At 45.4% G+C, this 18,862-nt stretch overlaps 1 long non-coding RNA gene across 3 annotated transcripts; it reads right to left on the bottom strand.

Moving 5' to 3' along the window:
* Positions 1 to 10,990: 10,990 nt before the first annotated feature.
* LOC311527463 lies at positions 10,991 to 17,733 on the bottom strand. Of its 3 annotated transcripts, XR_014713341.1 has the most exons (4): positions 17,419 to 17,733; positions 17,071 to 17,176; positions 14,997 to 15,081; positions 10,991 to 11,666 (listed from the first exon to the last, which is right to left on the bottom strand). It is a non-coding gene; the product is annotated as an uncharacterized lncRNA (long non-coding RNA). The 3 variants fall into 3 exon arrangements; XR_014713342.1 differs by lacking the exon at positions 17,071 to 17,176 and having other exon boundaries at positions 17,419 to 17,724; XR_014713343.1 differs by lacking the exons at positions 17,071 to 17,176; positions 17,419 to 17,733 and adding an exon at positions 15,564 to 15,862.
* Between the last annotated feature and the right edge of the window lie 1,129 nt (positions 17,734 to 18,862).

Below are 18,862 nucleotides of genomic sequence, written 5' to 3'. Positions count from 1 at the left end.
TCAGTTATAAACAGCCAATCTTTGGCTACCAATATCAGTGCAATCAAATCAGTCTCACAAATTTTCTGAGGCCACGTGAAGACAAACATAGGGGTGAACCCAGAACAAAACAAGCCACCCCTCTTTTGAAGTGACCTGAAAAGTAAATGATAGGATAAGTTGGAAATGCCTCCTGCTAGAACTTTATTACAAGGGTTTCCTGGAAATTTCTCCTGCAAACATTTTGTAAACAACTGTGCAAAATGGTGTATTTAGAATTAAATGCTGCTCATATTAATCAAGATGAAAACAAACCCACTTGCTAAACAAATATTAAGCACATTTGATAAAATCTTTCATACGGTATTCCTAGAAAAGAGAACCTTCTACTACACTCATAGTGCATATTTTGTGAACAAGGAGCCACCGTAGGTGTGTTGTGTTTGATCTTTAGACCAAATTCTTGGCCAAAACAAAGGAAAATGATCTGACCTTTCATTTGCTATTCTTAAAGTACTGTCAGAAGCCAGTGGAAGAGAGGAATGCCTTGAAAAGAAAGGGGGGTGATGTTACAATAAGGTAAATCGCACGATGTCTCTGTAGGCACCTCAAAATTTTCAAGCAAGAATAAAGCACAAGATAATAAAACAAAGTAGCTAGAAACAAATATAGGACAATGTTCTGCACTTACATAGAGCTGTTCCTCTGTACAGCTCAGAGGGCTTTACAAAGGTGAGCAAGCTTTCTTATTCCCTTTTTACAAATGAGGGAATTAATGCCCAAAGCACAGGCAGAGCTGAGACTAGAAACCAGGCCTCCGGTCTCCGAGTCTGGGACTCCCACCGCAGGCCCAAGGCTGTCCCCCAAACCTGAGCCCTAATTTAACCGCAATCAAATAAAGCCAGCAATACTGAACTGAGCTAATGGACATAGGCTGCTTATGTTAAACTAATGTTGCTGGCTAAGTGGCTACCCTGCAGAAGTAGAGTGAGGGTGAAGTCTTGGCCCCGGAGGAGTTTTACCACGGACTCCCATGGGGCCAGTGTTTCACCCAAAGGCGTGGAATGGAACAGCTCCCTGCTCTGGGCTGCAGGGCGCAGAAGCTGGTGCTCAGACGTTGGCCGGCCGGTGATTTACCCTCCACACTGGCATGAAGGGGTAAAACTACCCTCCTAGCCGGGACACTACAGAGCCACCCCCAGCCTCAAAGCCCCACAGGACCGCACCTTAACACTGGGGCCCTCCAGGGCACGGGCTTTATTCTCCCGTGAGAGGGTTGCTGGGCTCAGCAGGGCAGGGCATGGGGGATGGAAACACGCTCTGGGGAAGGGAGGAGAGATGAAGGGTGTTTTCTGGCTTGCAGGCTCCTTCCTTCATCTCCCTCTTTTATTCTCTCCTTCTGTGCTAGCTGCCCGGGGTTTGCCCGATGCGGTTTATTTCCCCTCGCCCTTTCCTGGGCGCCATCTCCCCGTTTGCCGGAGTGGAAACAAACCCGTCCCATCCTCACGCTTTGCCCCGCTCCCCGTGACCCCTCGCCATTCGCCCCTGCTCCTGCGGTGCCCCTCGCTCCATTGTCTCCACACCTGGCCTCCTCTAGCTTGCCTGGTCTTGTTCTCTCTCGCTCCTTCCTGCAGCCCCCCGCGCTGCTCGGCCTGCCTCTCTCGCCCCTTGCTACTCCCCGCTCTGGTCTCCTCCCCTCTGCTTCCACAACCCAAGCCGAGTACCACCACCTCTTCTCTCTCCACCCCAGGTCACAGTCACTCCCTCCATCTCACTTGCTCCCTGTTTTACTTTCTTCCCTCCCCTCTTCGTGCTAATCTCGTCCTCACCCTCTGGTTCCCACATCTCTCCTCTCCTCCAGAGGGATTAGCCTCTATTTCTCCTTCCCCTGGACTATTTCTCGGCTCCCTAGCTCAGCACAACACGAGACGCATGCTTCTCTATTCGCCCATCACTGTAGTACCCGGGCGCTTCCTGTGGAGTGTAGGAATAGATGCGCCAGATAAATGATCCACAAGACACCCATCCCAGTGTGAAAGGTGGAGACCATGGTCTGCTGCCTGAGACCCCACGGGGTTTACCACGGTATACCGGGGGCTGGCAGCATGGATTAGGGGGAAGGGTGCAGCATGGTTGCAAACGCTGCTTTGTAACAGGTCTGTGTGTGCTAGGTAGTCATAGTCGAGGTTGAGTCTTCAGTACAAGAAAACTGATCCATCCCTTAGCCAGCTCATTGCCTAGAGGAGCCTCTCTGAACGGGATGAGCATGGGAGCGCTTCGGATAATGCAATCTACACTCCATATACGATGGTCTAAGTCATGTCAAGCACAGGAATGGCGAAGGATCCAATTGGGTGCCTAAGCACTACAATTAGGCCCATTACAGTGGAAAACGCCTCAGTCTATATCTACACAGAGACGAATGCGAGCTAAGCACTGACTATATTTGGCAGAAGTGTATGTCTGATAATACCGGCCATATCCAGATCGGCAGACAGTGATCCATGGAAATCAAAGGGTGGGGCGGGCGACACTGACCTCTGCCTTGATCAAACTCATAGATCTATCGATACATTGAGGTTCCATGCAGGGATGTTCAAAAGGGGAGACACGAGGCCCTCTGCCCTGGACCCCAAACAAACAGAGCTGTTACAACGCAGACTCCTGGAGAGAGAAGAGCATGATTCTGAATACGACTAAGGAGAGGACAAAATGCAGAGTAAGCCTAGAGGAAAACTTTTCCTAATGAAAAGGAGCTGATACACGTTTAGTAGTCATCTCTCAAAGGCAAATATTAGAGCTATTTGAAAAAGTCAACATTTCCGAAGTGATTGGGGCTGCTTTATTAATTCTCTGGAAAACTGATTACAAGATTGTATTTGTCAGAATTCAGTCCTACCTCAACAGATGGCGGAAAGCCATCAGTTACTCTGACAGTTTTATTTTCCCTTCCCGTCTGAAAATCCTTACCCTTATAAATTGTACTAGTACCTACATCTCAGTCCTGCATAATTTTAATATCTTAATCTTTAATATCTTGCTATAATCCCCCCATAAAACAGAGTCTAGGCTAAAACACTGCTAAACCTCTGGTAATACCTGTAATGTTAAGATAAAAGCCATCTCAATTTCTAATGTCGATGGCCAGAGAACAAGACCTATTGAAGCAGCAGGTTGCGCAAACAATGGATCTGAAGTCCACTTAATGATTTCAGAAAGTTTTTAGGTTTAATTAAAAATAAATAGGAAAAATTCAGAGCAGAAATAAATGAAAAATGCAGAATCAGTTTCACAGGAGCGGCACTATAATGATGTTACCAGTCTAACTGAATCCCAACGTTTCTGTTTTATAATTAAACTATAAACTCTGTCCTGCCTGCAGCCAATTCTTGAATCAAATTTGTCTTAAAAAGGAGAGAATGTTTTTATGAGAAGGTTTCAAGAACTTTTTGACATGCTAATACCTTAACATAACTGAAATTTAAGATACGAACTTTTAAATTAATTCATAGTCTATATTTATTCTTTTGCTCGTGGAAAAAAATGCAACGAAATGACCCCGATTTTTTAAAAAGCTATGAAGGGTTGATACTATACGGGTACAGTCATTATTTTTCTCTGAAGATTTCTGTGCCGGAGAAATATAGGACACAGTTTACTCCCCATGTGTCTGTGCTGTTAACATGGGAGAGTGTAAACAGCTCCCAGGATCTAGTGTGTCAATAATCCACAGATCACAGCAACCTCCTCACACGGCCACTCTGGTCTCAGTAATCCACAGGCTCAGAGTTCTCAGTAATACACAGCAGTGTATGGTGTCAACTCTCTATGGATTAGGGTCCGGGTAGCACTGGATGGGGGTCTATTGACGTCCCCTTCTTCATGGAAGAATTATAAAGCGATGTAAATGAATCTCGGAGATCGATTTCTCCACTCCCCCCCCCGCCCCGAAATGAAAAGGAAACTGAACACAAAAATCCATCGACTAGCATACAAACCAACAACAGACCGAGAGAATTTCCTGTGCCTACACCTAACGCAGCTCCTTTGACAAAGGCCTGTTTTACAGAGATCTGCAAAGCCTGGGTATGGGAGATTCTAACCTACAACTCCCTGGCTGACGGGCCGGGGTTTAGAAATTTTAGAATACATTTCCCGGCATTAGGAGGTTTAAATTAAAACCACAGAATCTGGCCCTGAGGGAGTCCTGCTCTGTGGGCTTTCACATGTGAAATGCTTAAAGTTTGTGACGTTTAAGTTTAAGTGAGCCTAAACCCAGATGGATCTTGCCGAAGAGTGAAAGAGAACCCTTGAAACAAATCATTTTGGTGCTCTAATCAATTACACCTCGTGTAGCCAAGTACCATCTATTTAACAGAATAATCGTTACCTCCCTGAAGTCTTTATTTGATCGGCGGAGAGGACTTGAAACCCAACTTTGCTTGTTTGAATTCTGGCGTGAGTTTGTGTGTGGTTTAAATCCAAGAGAACCGATGCAATGAAACATCCATCATTTCTCCCTTTGACATTAACAAATACAGCGCGGGTTGTAATAATTATTTAGCGGGCTGTAAACTGTAGCAATTAAGAAGAAAAAAAAGAGAAAAAGCAGCTAAACGGCCTCCCTGGGCGTGGGGCCGGGCCTACCCGCAGCAGAAAAGGAGGGGCTGTGTGTGCAAATATAGCGCAGCCAAAGAAGGGACAAACAACTTGCAAACAACCCGGGAAGCAGAAGCAGAGCAGAGAGGAGGGGGCGGGGGGAATGCATTAAAACATGTCGGAGCGGATTTGAGAGAGGCCTGTGTTTTGTGAAGGTTTCTGAAACGAGGCCGGCTTTTCTGCTTCTCTCCCTTGTACGCGATGTTTATTCTCTGTCGTGGTCAGACGATAAAAAGGCCCCTTTGCTCCCCTTGTGCCGGTGACAGCTTGCAGTGGTCAGTGGATGGAGATCTCGCCCCGTTCCAAAGGGGAACGTGTCAAAGGTGACGCTTGAAGACTCCAAAAGCCAACAGCTGCCAGGAGGAGATTAACTTTTCTAGACTTTCCCCTGTTGAGCTTTTTGGAAACTTGCCTGGTGAGGAAAACAGATACATCTGTCATAGGCCGCTCAGAGAAAGGGGCGCTTGAAAAGGCTGGGACAACTGATGGTACCGCCATGAACCCCCCCGATGTACCCAGAGGAGCGAGGAGACACAACTTTGTGGGGCTCGTTTGATCGACGCCGCCAAACGGGCGAAGGGGCTGTGTTAAGACGGGGAGCGTAGTTAGAGAGGCGATCATTCAAATCTCCTACCGAGAGCGTTTTCAGGAAGGGGGGGAAGGAAATGGTCAGAGGGGCAACTACAGTCCTAGGCTCAGAGCTTCCGCTCTTCGTGGACACGCACCCAGACACATTCTCTCTCACGTCTACACACCCATGCCCACCCATATACACAAATCTCCCCCCCCCACACACACACCCTGCCTGGGGTGATCAGGCATCCGGGCAGCTTTGCCTGATCAACAACTTTTTGGCGCTCCCCGGCCCTCTCCAACCCCCCACCCCTCCGTTCCCGATGCAGTTGTACATTAAACCATCCCAAACGGGGGGAGGAGGGGAAAGCCATTTTGGCCATTGGCTTTCTCCCATTAATGCACTAGGCTCCCCCCCCCCAGCCCAAACAGTGTCAATATTCTGAAGTGGCATTAATGAACATTTAAAAAGACATCCCGGGAACCCGAATGAAAGCGTGATGGGGCTGGCAGCTCACGCTGCATCTGTTCCCATTCTCAGAGTGGTCGATATTTGTCCTGCACGCTCCTGGCTGTCGGGCTTGCGGGGGAAGGGGGGGGGGAGAGGAAGGACTCTTTTTGTTGGGAGGCACTCAAGCGGCCGTGATGTGGGTTGCAAAGCTCCCCTTTGCCTGTCCGACTTCAGGAGCAAAGGGCCTTTAAGCGCAGTGCGCGTTTAGCGCAAAGAGTGCTCAGTCAAACCCGCAAGTGAAGGAGAAGCTGGGTGGAAAGACATTGTGCTAAAAGTTAATTGCTATCTCCCGCAGTATTCACACCAAGAGACCCGCAGTGCAGCCTTCACCCACCCCACCAGGTCACCGCTGTATTTCACCCAAGAGGAGATTCATTATTCCTTAGGTTATGGGCATGCTGCTCTCAAATCACTTTACCCATTTTGGGTTTAATGTAGGCTCACTCTATTTCCCCCCTCCCGCCCAACAACAGATGAAGCGAGATTTGTATCTCTAGCAATTCGCCCGTTAGGATTTTAGGGGTGTCCCGTCCCACTCCACACCCCATCCTCCCAGCTAAAAAAATATTTTTCTCCTCCATTCTTTTAATTCCAAATCGTTTTACTTAAAAGTAAGAGTTCGTTGAGTTTAGACTCTCTGGTCCAAAGCGGTGGGGAGGGGGAGGGAAGTTGTTAATTATTGTTTAGCTCTTCCCGGAGTTCAGTTTCTCATCCCTGAGCCATTCGGTATACCAAACCGATGTTTATTTTCCGGTGGAGATCACTTTGTAAATGAGTCACAGCCTTGGTAACACGACGACACATATCTTTAAAAAAGTTGTAAGACGCGCTCCTCCCCAGCTGCTCTCTTAACATTCTCTTTGGACGACTTTGCCTGCTTTATCCCCATATATAAATAAATATAATCCGACTTCCAGCTGCTACTTCGGATTTGTCTTTAGATTCGTGCTTCTCTTCCCCCCCCCCCAGCCCCCCCAATGAGCAAACCGCAGTCTTTGATAATGAAGGAACTTATGGAGGCTTGCAAAACACTGTAAATAATTTAGCATTGTATTTCAGGAAAAAAATAGCTTTCTTAAATCATCTCCTCAATATAAATTGCAGACTTACAGTATGGCCCTGGTAAGTCTAAATTTTTAAAGTAGCAATATTCAAAGAGACATAGATGTCTGTATTAATTATTTATCCGCTGGTGCCTTCCTTCGTTTCTAACTTATTATTAATTAGGCGCCTCTAGTCTTTCGCAGAGAGCTCCACAGAGCCAGTTGCAGCTTTAAATATGAATTAAAAGCAAATCTAAGCTGCTGTAATGCGAAAATTATTCCGTGTCTTCTATGGCAGAGATGAATAGCTACGCGGATCAATACTGTGAAGCTATGCTCCAAACGACAGGGTTATTGATAGCTTATATTAATGATGTTAATGATGGAAAAAGGAAAACAAAAACCCAACCAACTTATAAACTTTTTATCTGTTGAAACCCCGCAAGCAAGCGGAAAGGAGCATGAATTAAGGGGGCTGAGTGTAATAAGGCCATTATTTATGAATCCGGATAAATTACTTCTGATAGTTTGATGCATTTGAACTCTACTCCCGCCTCTTCACTGTTAGGGCTTAGATCCACTACTAAAATAATATCACAGCTTTATTGCCATTGCTGGTACTAAGAAAAAGTTTGGGGCTCCTTTGTTCTCAGCCCCACCGAGACAAGAACTAGAAAATCGAAGGTTTCAAACCAAGGGGACTCGGCAATCACTTAGAATATTCCTATCCTCCTGTGATCTGTCAATGGAAGCTAATGATACGGTAAACATCTAGGGTTATCTCTAGGAGTGGAGAATGAAAGCATTAATTCAGCTAGCAAAATCAGTTGAACTTTGTTACTATAGGCCTAAGCACAAGGTGGACGTTTTCTGAATAAAAACTGACCTTACATCTACTCTAATGTTAATTTTAAAAATGTTTTAAAGGGAAGATAGAGGGTTGGGCTGTTTGTTTAATTTCTACAATATGTTTTGATGATCCTCGGTTGCCGATTGACACAGTGAAACAGACCCTGAGTATTCAGAAGTGAAAGTACAAATTCACCGACTGTAGAAATGTCTAAACTGTCTCACACTGAGTGTAGTTTATTGGCAGATTATTCACTCAACAAAAATCGACCCGTATGCAAATCAAACGTTAATTTCATTCCAAATCCTGTCCGGTTGCATTAGGCTTTCATTCGTAAATTCCGGTGTATGCCGCCAGTTCTTTACGAATAATACTTGCGGACAACGTGTCTGATTTTTGTTTCCAAACAACCACGTGGAGTTTTGTATGTGAAAGTAGGCTTCTAAAAGTTATTTTAACCTCACAGAAGCAGCAAGGGGCACCCAATGTGTGCGCCTATGTAACAGAAGACAGAGTGCCCGGGGGTCAGCTCCAACAATTTTATTTGCAGGTTGGAAAGTTCTAAATTACTCATATGATTGGGTCGGAAGCTACTAGCGCGCACGTATTTTCCGGAAAAAAGTTAATCCTCATAGGAGTTTGATTCAGCAAGAAAGAATGTTGCCCAGCGACACAAATAAGGTTTACCTGGTAAACTAGCCTTCTTTAAACAAAGAAAAAAAAGAAAGAAAGGAAAAAAAAAAAAAAACCCCGATAAGAGAGACTGCCTCTGAAACCACAGTTCACCGTCACAAAGTTTCACCTCCATGCTTGTGTGTTCGAAACAAATGATCCCCTTGCCTCTGATCAAAGGAAAGATATCGGAACAACTGTGCGCTCAGTCCTAGGGTGGACAGAGGCATAACATCCAAATACGGTGATGAGTGCTTGTACAGTAAAACAGCAAACTACGTTTTCTATAGTGCTTTTTACATTTCTGGTTAGACTGATTTCTTACTTCTCTTGTGCAGTTTTTTTTTTTTTGGTTCGTTCTTTGTTATTTGTTATCCGTGCTATGAATACTATTAATATTACCCTCACTGTTCATGTTAGATAACAATAGTAGAGTTACTGAAATGAACTTTAATTCGTGACAGATCATTCCAAACGCCTTCACATAAAAGGAAAAGTTTTAACTTGTGGCATTCAGGCAATGAAGGGGTAAAGCCAAGGCTCAAGAACGGAGTCGTTCAAATTAGCTTCCATTAAGCTGCGGCTGTCCGGTTAGGATTCTGCGTGTGTGCTGAAATAGTCCCTTCCCTCCACGGAAGAGAACTAGGTTTGCTAATAACCGAATACCTTTCTCAGGCTACAGTATCCCTCCCACAACCGAAAGTCAGGAAAAGACTGTAAATGAAGCCCACGCAAGGGTGACTTGTGCAAAAGTGCTGCTCACTTTGTACAGATCTTTCATTTCAACTTATTAACCTGTGGGAGCTTTAAGGTCAAAAAGGCAAACATTAATTACCATATTTTTCAGTGCTGGGCCCCATCCTGCGCTCCTTACCGGCTGGTTTCATTGGGAAGTTTGCCTGTGGAGGGGCTGCAAGTTAAGGCCCATGAAATAAAAGACGTATTAGGTCTTTCTTTTGGGGAGGGCTGGTGGGTGGGGACCAAAGCAAACTGTCTGGCACCAGCCTTTTGAACTCTGTACTTGGTTTATTTGCTGTTTGATATGCCAATGACAAGAGCCAGCCGCGTGCAGCGAATAATCTCGTTGGGCAGAAAACACCGCTTGACTTTTTGTTTTGTGAGCATTGCAATGGGAAAGATGTCGGGGCTCCTTGAGCCAAAATAAATACAGACGCCAACCTATTCCCAAGTCTGAATAGGGGAGGGAAAAAACCCACAACCCACTTAGACTAAAGTTTAATTTTGCGGCTTTCGCTTTCCATTGCCAAAGCGAGTGGGTTTAATTCTTCGGAGCAGCCCTGGACCCTAGTAGCTGCGTTGCTAATTGTTTAGTGGACGTGGTCGAATCTGAAGCATTCAAAGATGAAAAGTCGGAGATATTTGGCGGGGGGGGTCAGATCGGTTCGATGAATCCGGCAGCACAATCTGGCCCAGAGTAGCATTCCCACTGAGAAAAATCATATGGGAAAATAGCCCTGAGCACATTCAGATCTTCTGTAGTTAAGCAACATTTCACTATTTTTGATACGCCTCAGACAGGAATTAGGACCAGATCCTCGCATACCTGAACACCTTTTCCCATCGATTTGAATGGCAATTGAGGGAACTCGGCAGCTGGCAGTATCACGGTTTTCTTCAATCACCATCTACAGTACCACGTCTAGGAGGGAAAGTAAATTCACCCATATCTATTTAAACTATTATAATAATGCTCAGGACTTTATTACACACAACCTAATCCGGAAATGTGAGCTAGATCTAACCCTACTTCACTGATTTCTCTCTCACACACACCCGTTTCTATCACATGACATGAAATTTATCTATATTCAATTATTACATTACAGACCATCGCTGAGTGAATATAGATGTATGCAAATATGCATACACTCAAGGACTGTCATACAATAGAGATCAATATCACTTTAGTGAGCACTGTTAATCTGTTTGATTAGTTAGGGAAGGAGGGCGTTAAAAATCCTCTGCTTGTTAAAAGGTGTTGCTCCCTCAGATCCTTAAAGAAATAACAAAACCCTGTCCCCCAAAAAGGAACGAAAGAAAGCTTGGATTGTACAAGAAAGCCAGAGAGAAACACTTGCCGTTTTAGAACCCCCATTAATCAATTCGGGCATAGGTACATTTTAATCAGTTGGAAGCTGCACAGTAGTTGCATTTGATTATAATAAGTTTCTGTGTTGATGAGATCCTTGTTAGTTACATGTATGAGCGAATGTGATCATTCACTTTTTTCCTTTTATATTAGGAGATTGACAACTTCCTAAACTGTTCTGAGAACTAATTATAGGAATAGGAATCATTCACTGAACGTGTTATAGGTTCCATGCCTTTCCTAACGAGGTTCATAAAACTCCATTATAGAGGGTATATTGATGGTATGATATATTTGCCCGGTCAAATATATATATGTATATTCTATGAAAAATAGCTGTCAGATGTAAGCAATATTAATGAAAAATCCTTTGGTAATTAGCAGTTTATAAAAACTACATAATCTAGGAGAAAGCAGGCTTGTTTCCAAAAACAAATCACAAAAGATAATACAGATATCACTTAAATTCCTACAAAAATCAATGTTGAAATTAGATTTATTGGCTACATACACTGTTAAAAATGACAAAGTGCTGCCTTTTATTTTCATAAAAACGCAGAAGATTAAAAATAATTTAATACAGAATCCAACTATTTTAATTTGACTGTCCCATGCATCAAAAAACATCAACTTTTATGAGAAAACACTACATTGTATTTTCGTAATAGGAATACAAACAATGCTTTTAAAGAAAATTAACCTATTAGGGTTTGCTTTAGGAGTCCAAAATCCTTGTTCACTAATGTATGTAAAGAAAAGAGAACCTGATTTTGACTTTTGTAAACATTTGGAAACACCGAGCATTGCACCGCCCATAACAACAACCGGGACTCCTTATATTTCTTCCCCACAGTAAAAGGCTTTTCTTTTAGTTTTAAAGAAATAGTCAAACATATTACATCAAATGAATCGACATTAGATCTTAAATTCTCTCTATTTAAGTACGATGGCAGGAAGGTCTAATATTTTAACTGAGGAGCTGGAGAGCGGTGCCTAGGAAGTGTGTACCGTGTCATTCAAACGTGTGGTTTCATTGTATTTCTTGGTATTGGGTTCAACGGTACGGAATGTATGAGAAACAAACTATTTGCCTCAGAAACGATATCCTCGAGGCCCATCTACAAACACGGTCAATTCATTAGAGTATTGGCACCGAACTTCTGGCAAGCAGGCTTGACAGGAATATTTGTGTTTTCCTAATGGACGTTCGGACGTCTCAGTAAAACAGGCGATGCGTTCCTCACTGATAGCCGCGATTGCGCCAAGGATCTGTATATGCACATGGAGAATGGCTTTAACAACAATGCGGGTAATCAACGCACACTGTTTAGGAAGGTGCGATCATTTTCAATGGAAGATTATAAGACAATATGATTTCAAACCTAGCTACATTTACACCTATACATATATATGTACCAAGACAAACCACAATCAACTCCTCACCGTGTGCAGTAAAATGTGTGTGTTCATACACACATATAGGGTATGCACGTGTGCTCATGATATAAGATGTGTGGTATGGGTAATATAGACAGGTATTTGCAAATAATATGTGTGTAGATGTGCACTGTATACATGCACACATTTACTCATATAATATTTTTATAGACACTCATTATATAATGATAAGAGAAATGTTGGTAGGTTTTGTTTTATTTGTCTCTTCTTTTCTATAAGATACGCTTGAGTTTACATTTAAAAAAAAAAACCAATAGAAACCAGGTTTACACTTTCCATATATTAGCTAATTACACTGAATAATAGTGTCTTTATCCCATTTCGAGGACAATTAAGAAAACACAAATATTGTCATTGCATTAGACATTGTAATTGTAATAAAGCCCAAAATACTATTGGACTATTTCCAATGTGTATGTGTTTTGATGCCTTGCTGTGTGTGTAATATAGCTATACAGCGTGTATGTGTAAAATAGAGCCTGTGTGTGTCTATGTAAGCATACCATTTCTCCCATCAGCTTTCCCATTACATAAAAACGATGGTTAGCAAAATCCAGGCCCCTGAAATCTTTCACTAAACAAGGCAATAACTGTTGGTGAGGTGCCTTTATTAACGAGACGGCAAATATTGGTCAATCAGCTGTCTCTGAGCACAGAGCCCTGTCCTGGGGTCGCGCGGTCTCTGCCGGTGCCCTGCAAAACGCGCTGCTGTTTTCTGGAGGGATTTATAACAAGGGAGCGGGGGTACGAAGAGAGGGGGCTTTTCCCAGCTCACGTGCTGCTCTCTCCCTAGGCAGAAGCAGCATCCGCATCCCTGCCACTCAGCGCTCTACAACTGATCGCATTCCCAGAGCTCATCCTAAATTCTCACCGTGTCCTTCCTGGGAAGCCTGAGCATTATTTGTTTGTACTTGCAAAGCCCATTGCAGGGCACATAGCCGCCCACCGAAGGCTGCTGAGACAAGTTCGTTTGCATAGAAGGCGCTGGGGCGTTATGTACACCAGGGAGCCATCCTGTGGTCTGTACTCAAGAAAGCACCCCTTGACTTTGGGGTCCAGCCTTACAGTCCTTACCCAGGAAAGATATCGTCCAACGTCCTGACTTCAACGAGAGTTTTGCCTGAGTGAGGAATGATGGAGCTGGCCTCAGGTTTAACAGCACAGGCGCAGTATCTGCTCTGCACTGGGCCAGAGCCACTGATTTGCTGGATTTGCAGGTCTTAAATTCAGATCCCTGCCTATGGACACATACACGCCTGCCCCAGACACACAGCCTGCGCACCTTAACCGACTAGCCTGCCAGACATTTCACCCCTGACTCGGCTTGTACGTTTGGGGAAATCTCTTATGAAATACTGTAGGACAAATTATTTCACACGTCATTTCCGCTCTGGGAACCCATCTAAAAGTTTAGCCAAGACGTTAAGAGCAGTTTCCAATAAAATCACCTTTTTCGATAGTGTTTAGCTAGCTCATCCCCAAGGGAAATTTTAAAAATGTGTAATATATGCATGTGTGTGTTTGATATTTTATAGTCAGTAACTTTATTTAATACCTGTATAAGTCTCTCTGTCTAAATAAAACGAGATCAGAAGTAGTAAGACTGTCAATACAATTCTCTGTATCAAATGAGCAATAATTTGTTGTGGTTACATGTTGGGTAATGAAAGATGTTAGCAGGATCAATAAAAATGAAAACACTTTTACTTACATCTTGAGTTACTGTTTTAAGAAGTCAGCTGTGGTGACTCAACAAACCAGAGAAAGATATACAACCATCAAATGTCTTCAAATAAAATCAAAATGAAAGTCTGTCATGCTGGGATCATTTCTTATCGTAACAGTACTTGCCTTTTTCATAGACTCATTTGAGGACTAATTTGATTTCACCCGAATTCTATTAATAAAATAATTCGACAGAAAAATACTGATCTCAAAGGGAATAATTCTGTCAGTTTGGTTTGGTTTTTTTTAAAAGAGGAAAACTATATGTTATTTTAGGTGATGTCTAAAGGTCAAATAGTAAGTGGTGGCCCAAGGCAAAGGAAGATTTTATAAGGACCTAAAACAGGTAAATATCTTCATACCATCTTAAATGTCTTTCCTTAACGGTGGATGAAAAATCAAATATCTACCTCTCCTGGACATTTATTTATGCATATATGTTCACAGCAAACACCTTTTTAGGATTTGCACAGCTAGTTTATATCATTTATTATCTTATTGTGAAACTATTTAAGAATCGATTTGCCTTGGTCTGTATTATTATTGTTGTTATGTTTGTCCAAATAAAATAAAGAAGTGCTCATTATTAGCAGAAAATTATCTGGATTGATTTTAAAAGGTAGCAGAGAACAAAACACAAATATGGATTCTGAACCCTCCAAAAGATTGAACAAACCCGGTGGTGTTTTGTTGTTGTTTTTTGTAAGATCAAGACCGTTTTCTTTCCTAACTGCAAAATGCTGCCTCATTAATAATACTTGACAAGAGGGAATTGTTCATACCTCAAAAAAACAAACAAAAAACACCCCCCACGACCTTTAAAATGACACATGGCTGCATCTGAAAATAGCAAATAAATCTGCCGTTCCTGATTGTCTAGTCAAATCTAACTTCTTTTCTATCTAGATAGGGCTATATAGAGATATATACGAGGACAATTTGAGAAACCCAGGTTTGTAGCCAGCGGATTCATTCGGGGATCCTGAGAAGGGATAGAACTGAACTTCAAGAAACATATGAAAGAATTTTTTCTCCAGACCGGATCTCGCACCCCGTATATATTGCGCGCGCACCCACCCAGCGTTACTGGTCTTCATAGGAGACTGATACACTACAGTATATATGATCTATTCTATATCTCTTGCTAATTTCCACCATCACAAGAGAAATGCGAGTTGCAGAGAAAGGATGCAGGCTGCCTCCGCGCTTCAGTGCGAGAGCTTGCAGGCTCCCTGAGCTCATGACGCTGCTGCTGACCTCTACAGAGCTTTAAACCTTGTTTGCATGTCCACTAAACTCAGCTGGGTGCCAAATGTCACCGGCCCCCTTTCACTAACCCTCCTGATCACCACAGGCTGCAGCTTCCCCCAAAGTCTTTTTCCTCTCCCCTTCCATGCTCTGGTTAGATATGCTTACCCCCGTGATCCGTGGCACATTAGCAGATTTCATGGCAAGTTGCCTTTTTGACATCCGAGGCAGGTTCGCATCCTAGATTTGCCCCCTAGGAGAAAAAAAAAAAAAAACTATCTGCATAATTTCAAATGAGAACGAGAAGAAAAAAAAAACAACCACTGTGGTTGCCAAACCAGTCCCGTTCAAAAACATAAAGCACAAAACCCCCGCAAGAGGTGGTTGAGACCTTTTATTGGACCAGTTTAAAAGCAAAAATTACAGCCAGAGTTACACGTTCTTCATCAGCCCAATATACATGAGAAGCAGAGACACACAGACAGCAATTTGTTTATTTCCTAGGTCTGCAGGAGCTGAGTTGCAAGCAGATTTTTGTTTGTGTATGGGGGGGACAGAGTCCCATTTCCCCCCCTCCCTCAAAATAGCCTCAGTTTGTGGTCTAGGTCAAAAATCTCTCAAGCACCCTTTGCTCCATCTTTGAGTCCAGGCAAGGATCAATTCTCTCCCTTACGTTCCCAGTCATAAACAAGCAGCTTTCAGCTAAATCTTTAAAGGTTAAAAAATAATCATCACCAAAGGCTTTTTCTTCTTCTTTGCTCGTTGGACAGCGCTTTTTGGTCAGTCTAGCCTTGCATTTAGGGAGGCTACTTGCATTTGAATAGCGGGCTGGCTTGTTATGGATCTGGGAGGCTATGAACGGGAATCAGTATGCAAATTGTTTCAGTTACAATCGAAAGGTTCGATCTGAAGTAGCTGCCTAACGGAAGTTGATGTCAGCTCTCGGTGCATTAGGCAGCAGTTGCCTCCTTCATGCGGGCCTGCCCGCTCCCTCGCTCTCTCTTTCTGCTTGTGTACTAGTTTCTCAGGCGGTAATTAAAACACACACACAAATCAGTGTCTCCTGCATATCACACCGCTGCCTTTCGCTGGCTGCGGGGAGGGGGATGCATCGCCATTCTGGTCGGGTGATTATTATGCAGCAGGTGTTCGTGGAGCAGCGAAATAAAAGATTTATGAATGGTTTAGTGCTTACCGTGTAAGGCATTGGGGGTGGGGGTTGCCTAGTGCTGATCATACAACGCAGGCTGCAAATCAAGACCCTTTTCACAGTAATCCCAGTAATTGTAGGACTCCAAGGTTTGATTTTAAAGGGGTGGGAATCTTTAACGTGGTCTGTGAAGGCGAGTTTTGCATAGAGAGCTAGATGGGTGGATGGATATAGATTGCGGATAAAGAAACATTTACTGTATCTCTAATATGCTAGTTACATATTTTTGCATATCGCTCAACTCCTGTGAACGCAACTTTCACCCCCCTTGTAACTATAGCCCACATGGCATATGCATCTTTGTCTGGACCTGAGCCCTTTCACTTCTCTCTGGTACAGCCGGGCCAAGCCTTTCCAATGGACTCTGGGGCAGGCTCTCTGCCAGCGGATGGACATTGCTACAAACTGCCCCTTTGTGAAGGCGAGAACCCTACTGCAGGTAATTGCAATTATTCAACTAAATCCCCTGCTTGCCACCTAACAGGGTTTCATTCTTCATTCCTAAAGCCCAGAGCATGGGCCTGAAATGGATTCCTAATGCTGTTTCCTGCTGCTCCGGGGGACTTGATCCCTGCCAGCTCCCTCTAGCAAAACCAGACCTCAGGTTTCAAGGTTTCAAAGTGCAGCGAGAAGACGCTCACTAGGTGCGGGTGCCAATGGGGAAGGGTGTTTATAGCACATGGATTTCCCTATTCACGAGCTATTAGAAGGTTTCTTGGTATAGAGCAATGGCGTCACCCAAAGTCCAACAAAGCCAGCTCCAAGGGGCTTTTTATGTTCCCGACTTGGCTTACCTACCAGAAACACTACAAACTAAACCCCGCAACATTCTCCCCTTATCCCCCAATGAATCGTATAGCTGATTTCCCAAGAGTCTCTGCTCGCCACCAGGGAAATAGCCGAAATGATGCAAGAGCACAGATAATAAAAAGCCAACGTGGTAGGTAGGGCAACAGCCACGCACCTACTCAATTACCGGGGTGGGGGGAAGAGAGAGAGAGGAAAAAAGCGGGATAAAAGATAACATCTCACAACATTGGCATGGCCAGGCCTTCCGCTCCCGGAGACCGCCAGGCGAGGTTGATCTGCTCTGGGACCAGTGAGTTTTTCAGTGTGGCACCCACACTGGGCTGGTGTGCTGGGAAAGTGGAGAGGGGTTAGTTTAGCAAGAATCAGCACCTCTCCGCTGTTAAACCCCCTCTCTCCCCGATCGTCCAGCTGCAGAGACAGCCTCCTCGCTGCACAGATGAGAGGTTGGCCTGTGGATTCTCCCACGACAAGTCCCCCAGCTTCAGAGGAGTGATGGAGGTTTTGGGGGGTGGGGGAACAGCGGAGGGGGGCAAGGGGATAATAATGAGGGTGGGAGGGCGGCGGGCTCACCATGGGTGCGGGAGGGTGGACAAAGGGACCGCCCGTCACTTTCCCATTTGCAGGTGCCCCCGCTTGGTCCGATTCGCCCCCCTGGGCACGGCCGCTGGGGCGCAGCACAAAGGGGTCTGGCGCAGGGAACTGCCCGAGTCAGGGGCCCCTGGGGAGACGGGCAGCGGCAGCCCCTGAGCCGGGCAGACTGAAGCCGCCGCGCAGAGGGAGGCTGGGGGCGGGAGGGGACACGCGTGGGTGTGCGGGGAGCGGGGCCCACCCCCGACTCCGGCGCTCCCCGCCCTCTCCGGCGCCGCGGCCCCAAGCTGACCATCTGTCATTCAATTAAGGCTCGCAGGCAGCTGACTGGGGCCGGGGGTCAGCGACCCCAGGACAAAAAGCCCTGCTGCCGGGGGAGGGGGAGACGTTCAGCGGGGACAAGCTGTGCGCTGGGGCGGCGCCGGGCGCGGCAGGGCGAAGGGCACCGGTCATTAGCACTCGGGTTTCAGCTCCGGGGCAGGACCCGCCTGCTGCCGGGGGGAGTCCACCCGGAGCGCCCCGGATCCCCCGGGCAGCTGCCCCCGGAGCGCTCGGGATCCCCAGGGGAGACGCCGCCGGAGCCAGCCCCCCGGCTCGCAGAGGGCACGTGGTCGGGGCCGAGCTGGCTGGGAAGCGGCGGCCCCCAGAGCCGGGCACGGAGCCTCCCTGAGAAACGAGCGGGGGATTTGCGCCCCCTGCTCTTCTCCCCACGCAGGGAGCCAGCCTGGCCGTGGAGCGGCCGCCCCGAGCCCCGGCTGAGGACAGCGCCCCTGTGACCGAGACCAGCCAGGACGCCTCAAGCTCTCTGCGCTGGGCCAGGCCAGGCTAACGCGTTGCCATGCCCCAGAGCGGCCTGGCAAATCGCCTGCAGGAGAAAGGAGGATCTTTAAAGAAGATCAAACTAAAAACTTGACCACAGGTTCCTAAGACAGGCAGTCACCCTGCTATTGACCCTGCCCTGTATTTTCTACAGGCACTTCCCGCAATTTGGTGTGTGTGTGTCAGTTACAACCAGACCAGAACAAATTGATGAATTGATTGTTCACTATGCTAATTTAGACATTATAAATATTTAACTAAGGTCCCTAATAGCCGGCCAGAGAGGGCCCCTTTTCCCCTTGGCACTTCTCTTAATCTAAAGTAAATGCTTTCCCCAGAACAGGCTAGGGTGACACTAGCATTTCCTTCCCTAACAGAGCCCTGACTGGTCCAAAGGGTGGGAGCACTGTCCTGTTTGCCAGGACTAAGAGGTCACACAAAGACTCCCCATTCCTGAGATGCTAACAGCCTACCCTAAATTGAGGGCAAAGGATAGTTTAAAGTAACTCTAAAGTCATAATGTCAACAATCAGAGAAAGGCAGGAGATGTAAAAGTTAACCTGGACTTATAAGGTACCAGTGTTGTCAGTCTCATAGACTTAGACAC

Source organism: Lepidochelys olivacea (genome assembly GCF_965140295.1).
Source record: "Lepidochelys olivacea isolate rLepOli2 genome assembly, chromosome: 10".
Lineage (NCBI taxonomy): Eukaryota > Metazoa > Chordata > Testudines > Cheloniidae > Lepidochelys > Lepidochelys olivacea.
Note: the sequence above shows the minus strand (reverse complement) of the source record. Positions and strands in the feature narration are given on the sequence as shown.